This window comes from Gallinula chloropus (genome assembly GCF_964237585.1).
Source record: "Gallinula chloropus genome assembly, chromosome: 2".
Taxonomy (NCBI): domain Eukaryota; kingdom Metazoa; phylum Chordata; class Aves; order Gruiformes; family Rallidae; genus Gallinula; species Gallinula chloropus.
Window position 1 is genome coordinate 21,886,816 of NC_140086.1, and position 10,137 is coordinate 21,896,952.

Consider the following 10,137-nt stretch of genomic DNA (forward strand, 5'->3'; position numbering starts at 1 on the left):
ATACAAGTTTGCCGAGTTATGGAAATAGTTAGAATTTCATTAGACATTAACATGTATAGTGTTATGGGGTGTTCCAATCTGTCCTGCAACTTTACAGGGCATGCCACCTTCCCAGTCACAGCCTGTATCAGCTACAAAAAAGGATTAACAGTACTCTGCCATTAAACAATTAACAGCACAGTTCTTCTCCTCAGAGGTATAAAACCAATGAAGATTTGAGCCTGAACTACTTAGGCACTAAGAATATGCATTATCCAGCAGTTCCCCAGGCTAGTTAGGGAAAAAACCTGCCTTTTAATGCTTCTGTGTGAATGTGGAAAGGGATAGTGGTGTTTTTATAGTGATAAAGAGATACTGGTAAGAAGAAAGACAGAAAAGGGAGTGATCAGCATGTATGTGGTTCTAAAACTTAAACTTGACCCTCCCTGTGACAACCCTCCTTTGCAGGCAAGTTCTGGGGACCCCCCCGCAGGAAAGGGACTCACAAACAGCACCACCATTGCCGTGATGCTCCCGTGTCTGCAGGGCCTGGAGCTTCACAACATCCAAGGGCATTGAGAGAAGACAAATATGAGCATAGCTATCCTAGGAAGGACCTGCAATAAGAATGATGACAAAGTGATATGGGAAAACCCCATATCAGGCCATTATAGCTCTTCTAATGGATTAATTTATTTTATTTTTTTTAAAGTTTATTTGCTTTGTCTGACTGGAGCTCATTAAATTATTCATTATGGAATCAAGCAACAAGAGACAGCATACATTCTACCAACTAGAAGTTGCAGATCTTAACAGTTCTGGTCAGGAGGAAGATGATAACTCAAATATGGAGAAGTTAAATGTTTGTTTATAAATAATGTTACAACAGCAGTACAAAATGAGTACTCAGTAATAAAACCTGAAAAGTAGGTTGCCACTTTTCTTCTGACCTATGAATGACATTTTGAGAAACATTTGGTGTAGTGCAAAAGTAAAAAACAACCTTTTCTCTTTCATGATAGTAAACACAGGACAATACTGCCGTTCGACTGCAAAGGAGGAGAATGGAAAAACATTTTTTGGCATCTTAAGTTTTGATATCTGTAAGGATCATCTGGCTCAGAGTTTGACAAACAGGTTTCAGCAATGTCTAGGCCACCAAGTGACTCATGGGGGCTTGTTATGCAACTCAGTCTTGAATTGCTTTGAGGCCCCATCTCAGCAGACAACCCATGGGGAGCTGTGTAGATAGCTCAGGCATGAGTTATCATGCAAAATGAGACTAAGTGGTGAACCAAAACCTGGGCTGAGCTGTGGAGTTCCTTCAACAAACAACATGCCCTGAGTCCCAATCAAGCCACTATTCAGCTGTCTAGCAGTAAGATAAAGGCCAATCAGAGGGTCTACAATGTAAAGATATGCAACAGATAGGGCATAAGATAAGGGAGATCACTGCTAATGACAGACATGGAAGGTGGCATTGTCCACTAGGACACAGTCCTGCCCTCTGACACATACATCAGACAAAAAATGAAATAAAACCCCCCTGGATTCAGTTTAACATGGGGGAGCTGCTTTTCAACTCTGCAGGGAGACTCTTCCCCCTTGGCCAGGTAACATACTGAGAACCCTTACCAGAGAGATGGGTAAGTGAATATTTGCTATCCTTAAGTTTGTAGTCTTGGGTAATTAACTAACACACATGTAGTATTTAGTGCACTTGTGATAGTGTGTTCTATGAACCTGCTGTGGTTGTAATATTGAAACTTGTGAATTGCCTGTGGGCGGTAACAGCGAGTGACATGACTCGGTTGCGGGCGGTAATACTGAATTCTGACTGCTGTGTTGGCAGCATGTGTATTCTGTGACTCGCTTGTGGTTGTAACAAGTGTAGCCATACTTCTAAACAGCAGTAGTGCATTTCTCCACTGTATCCCTGCAACCTGCAGTAGTGACGTATTGAATGAATGTGGTTCAAAAATAAATTATTTTTATTTTTAAAACCAGGCATTTGAGTGTCTTTCCATCACAGTATCTTAAACCAATTTATTATAAGTTTTGAAATAAATCTGGTTAAGTTAAGGGTTGGACTTGATATGTTAAAGGTTCTTTCCAACCAAAATGATTCTATGATTGTATTCCATGATAACGAATGCAGCAATTAATTGAATTATTACAGGTAAGCTCTCTTAGCATGCATCTAATGAAGAGAGATACAAAACCCAAAGCTAATGTTAAAGTACATGATTTATAAAAAAAGGAGTATCTATTCCAGCAGATTTACTTCCTTATGCATTTCTATCAAAAGCAACATTCAAGCTTCCAGTATATTATCCTTTCATCAGTAATCACAACATCAATTACCATTTATCAACATTTGTACTTTGTTAGGAAGAAAACAGCTAACTAGCAATTTCCTTTCCTGTAATCAAGCAAAGATTGTGCTCAAGATGAGATAAGCCACTTCAGAACTACAAAACATTCTGTAAATATGGGAAAACTGGGGGAAACATACATTTTATGATTACCTAACAGGTTGCAGCATGAAAAATTTCTCAGGTAATAATAGGGCATTTGACAGAAAACATCGGCGTGAGGAGGCTTGGAGGAAGACAACTTTCAAGCTGAGGTTAGCCAGTTTTTCACAAGCAAAAAAAATCACATGCCAGCCCTGAGAAATATGGTTAAAAACTCATTTTAACTGAAAGATTTATAGGAAAGGTAGCTGTTTTGAGGACACATTTGTGTTCATCTGTAATTACAAATGGGCTGAATTACACTGTGCTGAAAGAGTTGATAATAACCATGATGCTAGTAAGGCTTGTTTGGAGACACCAACCAAACCTCCTGGAAGCAGAACAGAGAGCAAGCCTCAGGCTGGTTCCTCACTCATGACGTGAGGACCTGTGGCCATAGAGATGTACTTTGAAAAGCGAGTAAGCCTAGGATATGCTCAACATCTGAAATGTATATTATGTTATATGTTAAAAGCTTGGCCATATAATTAAAATCAGTAATTCTTGCTGAAAAACTTGATCCTAGCTGACAAATGCCCTATTATGTACTTTTCAATGATCCCAAAGAAAATCTCAATACTATGACAGAATTACTACTTTTTCTCTGCTTCTGACATGCTGTAAAAATTTGAGGCAATTGGGTAGGAATAAAGGAAGATGCCCAACACACTGGAGTTACTTTTCCTTTTTCCTGTTTACCAGTTCTCAATGGATCTCCCCCACATCATCCCAATTACACTGAAAGCTTTAATTCTATTTTGTTTAGCCTTTTTAAGGAGACTATTTAAATATTTATGAGGTGAAATGTCTGCAAAAAGAAAATACAACCAAGTATTCTTGGTATAAGTTGGGAAATATCTTGTTTCACTGAAGTCGGTGAGCGGCGATCAGCGGTGGCAGCGATCCCTCAGGGAAGCTCAGGGGCCGTGCGGCAGATCGGGCTGTGCAGAAAGGTTCCCCACACCTGGGCACCCCGTGTGCAGCTCCTTCCACCCGTGGTGACTAACCAGAAGCTCGCCAAAGCTCACCCTCTCCCTGATGTCACGAGACCCCACCTCTAGCCTTAAAAGGGATTAAGGAGGGCAGCGACCCACACCAGGCAGGAAAGCAGGCAGCCCACGCTGTGGGCAGAGGAAGTAGGGGAGCTCAGTCCCAGACTGTTCCAGCCTGGTCCCTGACAGAGTCACAAGTCCAGCAAACCTGCTCTGGTATGAGCCTCTCTCTCCACAGGCTGCAGGCCCTGTCAGGAGCTTGCTCCAATGCGGGTCACAGCGTCTTCTGTATGTCTCCATCTGCTCCAGTGTGGGGCCTCTCTATGGGCTGCAGGTGGGATCTCTGTTCCCCATCATCTTCCATGAGCTGTAGGGGACAACCTTCTCCTCCTGACTGAAATGTCCTCTTTCCACTTGTCAGAGTGTTTTAAGGCATAAGAAGAAGTGAGCATCTGTACAGTTGATCATACATGGTGGGTGCCAATGGGATCTACACTGTCAACAGCACTTGGTGCAAACAATGCTCTAAGCTATGGCTGGGTGGAAGATACAGTTTTTCTGGGTTATCTGATGGTAAAAGTGTCCATTGCACTTCCTATCAAGGTTACTCAGCTTGTACCCCAGGGCCTTCCAGTTATCCTTCACCCTAACATGATTGCAAAATGTGCTCTCAAGCTACACTAAACTGAATTAAAGTCTCTTTGCAAGTGTGACCGTACACCTGGCCAGGATGTGTTCTGCTCACACCCCAAGCTTAAATAATACTTTGAATATAGCTGTAAAAATATAGTTTTTGTTGAATATTATAATTTATCTAATTGTGAAGTACTTTATGTATTTCCCTCCCTTTAAACTGCTAATCAATACCTGGAAGACCATACAAAATGTCCTGCAGATTTTTTCCCTCAAAGTTCTTTACTTACAAGAGGTTTAGATAAATGGCTTTAGTGATACAAATGCCTTATATTAAAACCAGTTATTAGCCTGTGTGGTAAAAAAGAATGGGACTTGTTTCTGTTTCCCAAACTCAGAATTATTGTGTGCATTTGATTTTGTTTTTGTTTTTAATTAAAACTCTAGTACAGCATCTTTTGTGTTTGTGGTAATTATTCTGAACTTTGTATCCCAAAGGAGAAACGTGTAAATAGTTCACTCTTTTGTGGCTATTTGTTCCTGCCATTAGCTCAGGAAATGCATTTTCCAAGCCCTGCATTAGTTTAGCCAACTGGTGACAAAAGTAGTCGTTTGTGTTAGCACAAGCAGAGCAGAGTTAAGCAACAGACTAGGCTGGATTTCTGAGCAACATAGTACGGCCATCTGAGGAAACAGTAATTGTACAAAATGTTTTGTCTTAAATGTATTCTTTATTATGCATGTGTTGGTTGTGGATGTGGATGGAGACTGGTTTGTAAATCATTGGCAGCTGTCACTGGAAACGTGTACATTTTGAGGACTCCTGCTGTTCTTGGAGTCAATGTGGGTGCTGCTCTTGTCTCACGCTGTAACAAACAGGAGGATTTAGATTTTACCCGAGCATACATTATGCTGCCTGCTTTGGATCTGACAGATTCATTGCAAACTCAGCCCAAAGAGGTGGCTGAGACTCTGCCTTGAGCCAGAGAGGCTGCAGCACATGAGCAGTGATGCTGAGTGCCACCTACCAGCCATCAGAGGAGAAATAACAAAGTGATCATTCCCTGGACAGTAAGGCAGCACAGTGCAGCCATTCATGTGCTACCAAATCAATGATTTTGGAGAAAAAGGGGTGTAGATAAAGCTACATTCATCTGAGACAGAAATTCTGAGGTCAGTCCAAGTCCATCAACTGCCAGCTAGTCCCTTTGGAGGTAAAAGTCACAGTACAGATTGATTGCACCCTTAGGGTCCATGGAGAGTGCCAGGCAGGCCTGGATCCCAGCAGTACTGTGGGACACAGGGCAGCGATACCTGCCTGGTGGCAAGGAGCTGACTGCAGAAGCTGCCCCTGGTTACTGGAGAGCCTCACAGTGCTCCCTGGTCTCTGCCAGCCTCCTGGGAGGCAGCCGGGCACACAGCTTCTGCACTCACACTGTGCTGAGAAGCTCCCACACGGCTCTGGAACTGCAGGCACAAGTTGAGCTCTTCTCCTGGCCATCCTCCAGCTCTGCACCCTCCAAGCCTTTGCTCCCTCCCCATGTTCCTTCCCTCTCCCCACTTCTCCCTTAGGGACCCCAGAGCTGCCACTTCTGCCACCTCCACCACCAGCCTGCTATCTTGGCTGAGCCCTGATGAAGACCCATGCTGAGTCTGGGCTGGCAGCACGGTGTCCCTGCGGGCAGCCTGCCATCAGCCTGAGCTCCCACCTCATGCTGTGCCTGGCAGAGCCCGAGCCCCATGCCAGGCAGCTGCCTGCTTCTACAGCCCTCAACATCCCTTTCCGAGGCACTTCCCAACTTATTATCAGGAATTGGCATGGGATGACACAGACAGATTATTTAGAGTGGCTGGTATGCACTCTCTCTTAAAAACAGCACCACTAAAAACCTACTGTTATACAGCATTTCAGATCTGTTTTACACCAAAGCCAGGAGCTAGTCCTATAGCAAGCAATTAATCTTGCCAAGTGATCTTTTGCACTAATCCTGTAAGTTAAAATTGCACCACAGTCTGTGCTTCAGAACTGGAATCACTTAAAAAGTGAGTGGCTTCTTCCAACATGTGTTGTGTCGAACTGTAGAGCCCTCCATCCCTGCCCGCCCCACCAGGCCACCTTGCCTGGACACTGACGTCTGTACCCCTCAGGTCCCTCCACAGTGGGAGGCTGGACTACAGCCTTACTGAGGTCCCATCCAACCTAAATTACCCTGTTATCTCACGATCCTTCCCACACATAGGACTTTTTGCGTTTATCTTTGTTGAATATGCCCTTTCGGCCCATTTCTCCAGCCTCACCAGGTGCCTCTGAAGGGCAGCACAGTCCTCCATCAGACTGGTTGATTCCCATCCCTCAGGTTGGTGGTTTACACAAACTTGACGAAAGCAGACTACTTCCTCCAGGTCATCAGTAAAGGTGTTTAAGTAGAGAGGTCCCAGGATAGACCCCTTGAGGCACCCTACTTTCTACAAGTATCCAGACAGATTATGGCCTGTCCACCTATGCCCTCTGAGCCTGACCTCCCAATCAGTTTTTTTATCCATTGAGCTATCTATCGATTCAGACTGTCACATCCTAGCTTTGGTATTTGAAGGACTTAATGTTTTGAAAATAAAGCACATGCTTTGCCAGCTTGTCCTTCTTGAGCTTCCTAAGAGCTGTCATGTGAGTCTGTTCATTCATTTTTCGTGTCAACTCTAGAGCCTTTAAGAGCTTCATTGCATGTCCTTTCCTGGTCCTGAAAGTGTCTCAAAGGAATCTGGTACTGCAAAAGAGCAGACCATCCAGACTTTAGCTGGAGTTTAAAGTCAAAGTAATCTTATGTGACAGCTAGGTTTAGAAAAATATTATATTGTAAACACCCTAAATAATGACTTTTTCATTGATTATTTTATATGACATTGCAGTTGACAGCTAAGAGTCTTGTCTGGCTGTTACCATTGATCTGTAGTGTTTGTATGTTCTGTAATAAAGCAGGGACGTATGAACAAGAGAAACTAGAAAGTTCTGCCCATCAGAGAATACTAGTCTTCATAACAGTGTGTGCTAAGGAAATGAGACTTTTGGGAACTAAAGACAAGTAAGGCTTGGCTGGTTTTGTGCTGCTCTGGCAATGCAAACATGGTTTTGCCGACCAGTGAGCTCTGACTGCTTTGGTCTGTTCTGAATCTCTCCTTAAAAGTTGAAAAAATTTGAGTGGTTTTACCACCAGACTCCATAACAGCAAAACATTAAAAATAGCAAGGGATGTTGTTCACTCTTGGTTTATGAACTCTTTGCTAACTTTTAAAGCTCAAATGTATTTCTACACAAACATGTATAATAGAATCGAGATAAAGTTCATCAGTAAGTTAAAGGTAAGAATGAAAGTTATACCCCAAATCACCTATTCTGAGGCCAGAAAATTCAAAGTTGAACTCTTCAAAGTGAACTATGTTGACTGTTACTGATGTGTTAAGACAGTCAGAAAAGCTTAATGCTTTGCAGCAATGACAATGTGAAGGGAAAAAAAATTAAAACTAGGTCTTTAAAAAAGTCACAGAATCAAAAAGTACTTGAGGCTGGCAGGTACATCTGGAGATCATTTAGTCCAGCCTCCTGCTCAGATTAGGGTTGGCTACAGCTGGTTGCTCAGGGCTGAGTCCAGTCAGGTTTTGAATATCTCCAAGGACAGAGACACCACAACTTGTCTCAGAAACCTGTTCTAGTGTTTGACCAAACAGTGAAAATACCTTCTTAGGCTGAAACGGGATTTCCCTTATTTTAGTGAGCCCCCATTGCCTCTTGTCCCTTGACTGGGCACCACTGAGAATAGGCTGGCTCCTCCTTGCATCCATCCCTCCAGAACTATTAAAACATAATGATGAGATGCCTCTGAGCCATCTTTTCTCCAGCCTGAACATCTCTAGCTCTCCTAGGGACAGATGCTCCAGCCCCTTCATTGTCTTCTTGACCCATCACTGGGTTTGCTCCAGTGTCTCCCTGTAACTCTTGTACTGGGGAGAATGGCAGTAGCCACTCCAGATGGCTCAAGGTCAGTCACTTGTCTGCACTCCTAGGACTTTCTCTGCAAAGTTCCTTCCCAGCCAACTGGCCCACAGTCATGATGGTGCATGAAAATCCTTTTAGTCTATTCTGTTGAGAAAAAAATAAGGGCAATATTAAACATTGCTTTGGCATCTCAGAGCAATTAAGTGAACCTTACATACCTGTGGTCCCAACAGCCCTTCCAGTAGTGCCTTCAGGTCCTGAGGGACTGTAGGCATGTGGCAGGCCTCATCTGCTTTTACATCTCTTCATGTGTGCTTGCCTAAATTTATGGACAATTTTAGGGAAAGAAACATAGGCCAGTTACTCCCATCCAAAGAATGTGGCTGTGCCAAGCCCATTCCCACAGAAGTGCCTCAGGGTTGCAGGTGGGCACCTGTGCTCAGGAAAGACAGAAAGAGAAAAAAGAAATCAGCTGCTTCTCCAGCATCATAATTTCCTTCTCTCTCCTTTTCTCCTCCCTCTCTATGCTTGACGCACATCCTTTCCAGCATCCTCTCAAGACAAATGGGATGGCTCTGGGATTTTGTCTCTTGCAGGGCAGATGTAAAGATATTTGGAGGTTTTAAGGATATTTCAAGTTATTTCATTTCATGTTACAATTCAAGTACCAATTTCCAGGCTTGTAATGCAGTTTTACTAAATTTATAACTTTGTGATGCTTCGTCTTTCCTTTACTGTTTTCCTGCAGTTCCTTCTTAACATGTTTAAAAACACCAACAAGCACCTTGCCAGGTGCAGAAGAAGCTGGGAGAGCACAGCCAGGACAACTGACCCAGACCAGCCAAGGGGACATTCCCTACCCGTGTATAACTGGAGAAGCTCTCCAGGAGGTAGATTTGCTGCTCGGAAACAGACTGAGAAGTGAGTTGCTGGTTTTTGTTCATTCCACATTTAGTGAGTGACTGCATTTGTGCATCACATGTTGCAACACATGTTATTTTTATTATTATTATTACTATTACTATTAACAGTAGTAGTATATTATTATCTTCCTTTGTAATTCTATTAAACTGTCTTTTGTCAACACAGGCAGGTTTTTTCCATTCTCTTCCCCATCCCACTAAGGAGGAGGGGTGAGCAAACGACTGCATTGTGCTCAGCTGCTGGCTGGGGCAAAACCACACCACCTTGTAACAAAGCACTTGTGTTACTGAACCTCTGCATCCATGAATGACTAAACTTACTGAATCAAGGACGAAGGGTTTGAGGTTTTTTTGCTTGGAATATTTACAAGCCACTGAGAACTGCAGAACCTCAGGGGCAGGCTGAGGCTCTAAAGGTGACCTTACCTTCTTCTTACATAAAAGAAGCTGTAATGACTCAGGCTACAGGTTGTCCAGTGACCGCAGGTTATAACAGCAGCCAGTCAGAAGTGATCCAAATATATGTTCTGAAACACTGAGGGTCCCAAGCTGTGTTTGTTGTGATGCCACATCAAAGCCAGAGATGTTATGGCTTGTTTCTGTTCCAGGTCTTGCCTGAGTGGGTGAAATTCCTAGTGTGCCCTTCACATGCTGCCTGAGCATTGTAATGGCAGTTTCTTCTTTCTTTGACTACAAACAGAGAACACACTGCAGTCTATCAGAGCAAATAGCACCAAAATCAAAGGATCATAGAATCATAGAATTGTAGGGGTTGGAAGGGACCTCGAGAGATCATCGGGTCCAACCCCCCTGCCAAAGCAGCTCCCTAGGACATATCACTCAGATAGGCGTCCAGACGGGTCTTGAATATCTCCAGAGATGGAGACTCCACCACCTCCCTGGGCAGCCTGTCCCAGTGCTCTGTCACCCTCACGGTGAAAAAGTTTTTCCGCATGTTGGTGCGGAACTTCCTATGTTCCAGCTTACAGCCAGTGCCCCTAGTCCTGTCTCCACAGACCACTGAAAAGGGGCTGGCTGATTCCCCCTGCATCCCCTGCTTCAGATAATTATAAACTTTCATTAGGTCCCCCCTTAGTCTTCTC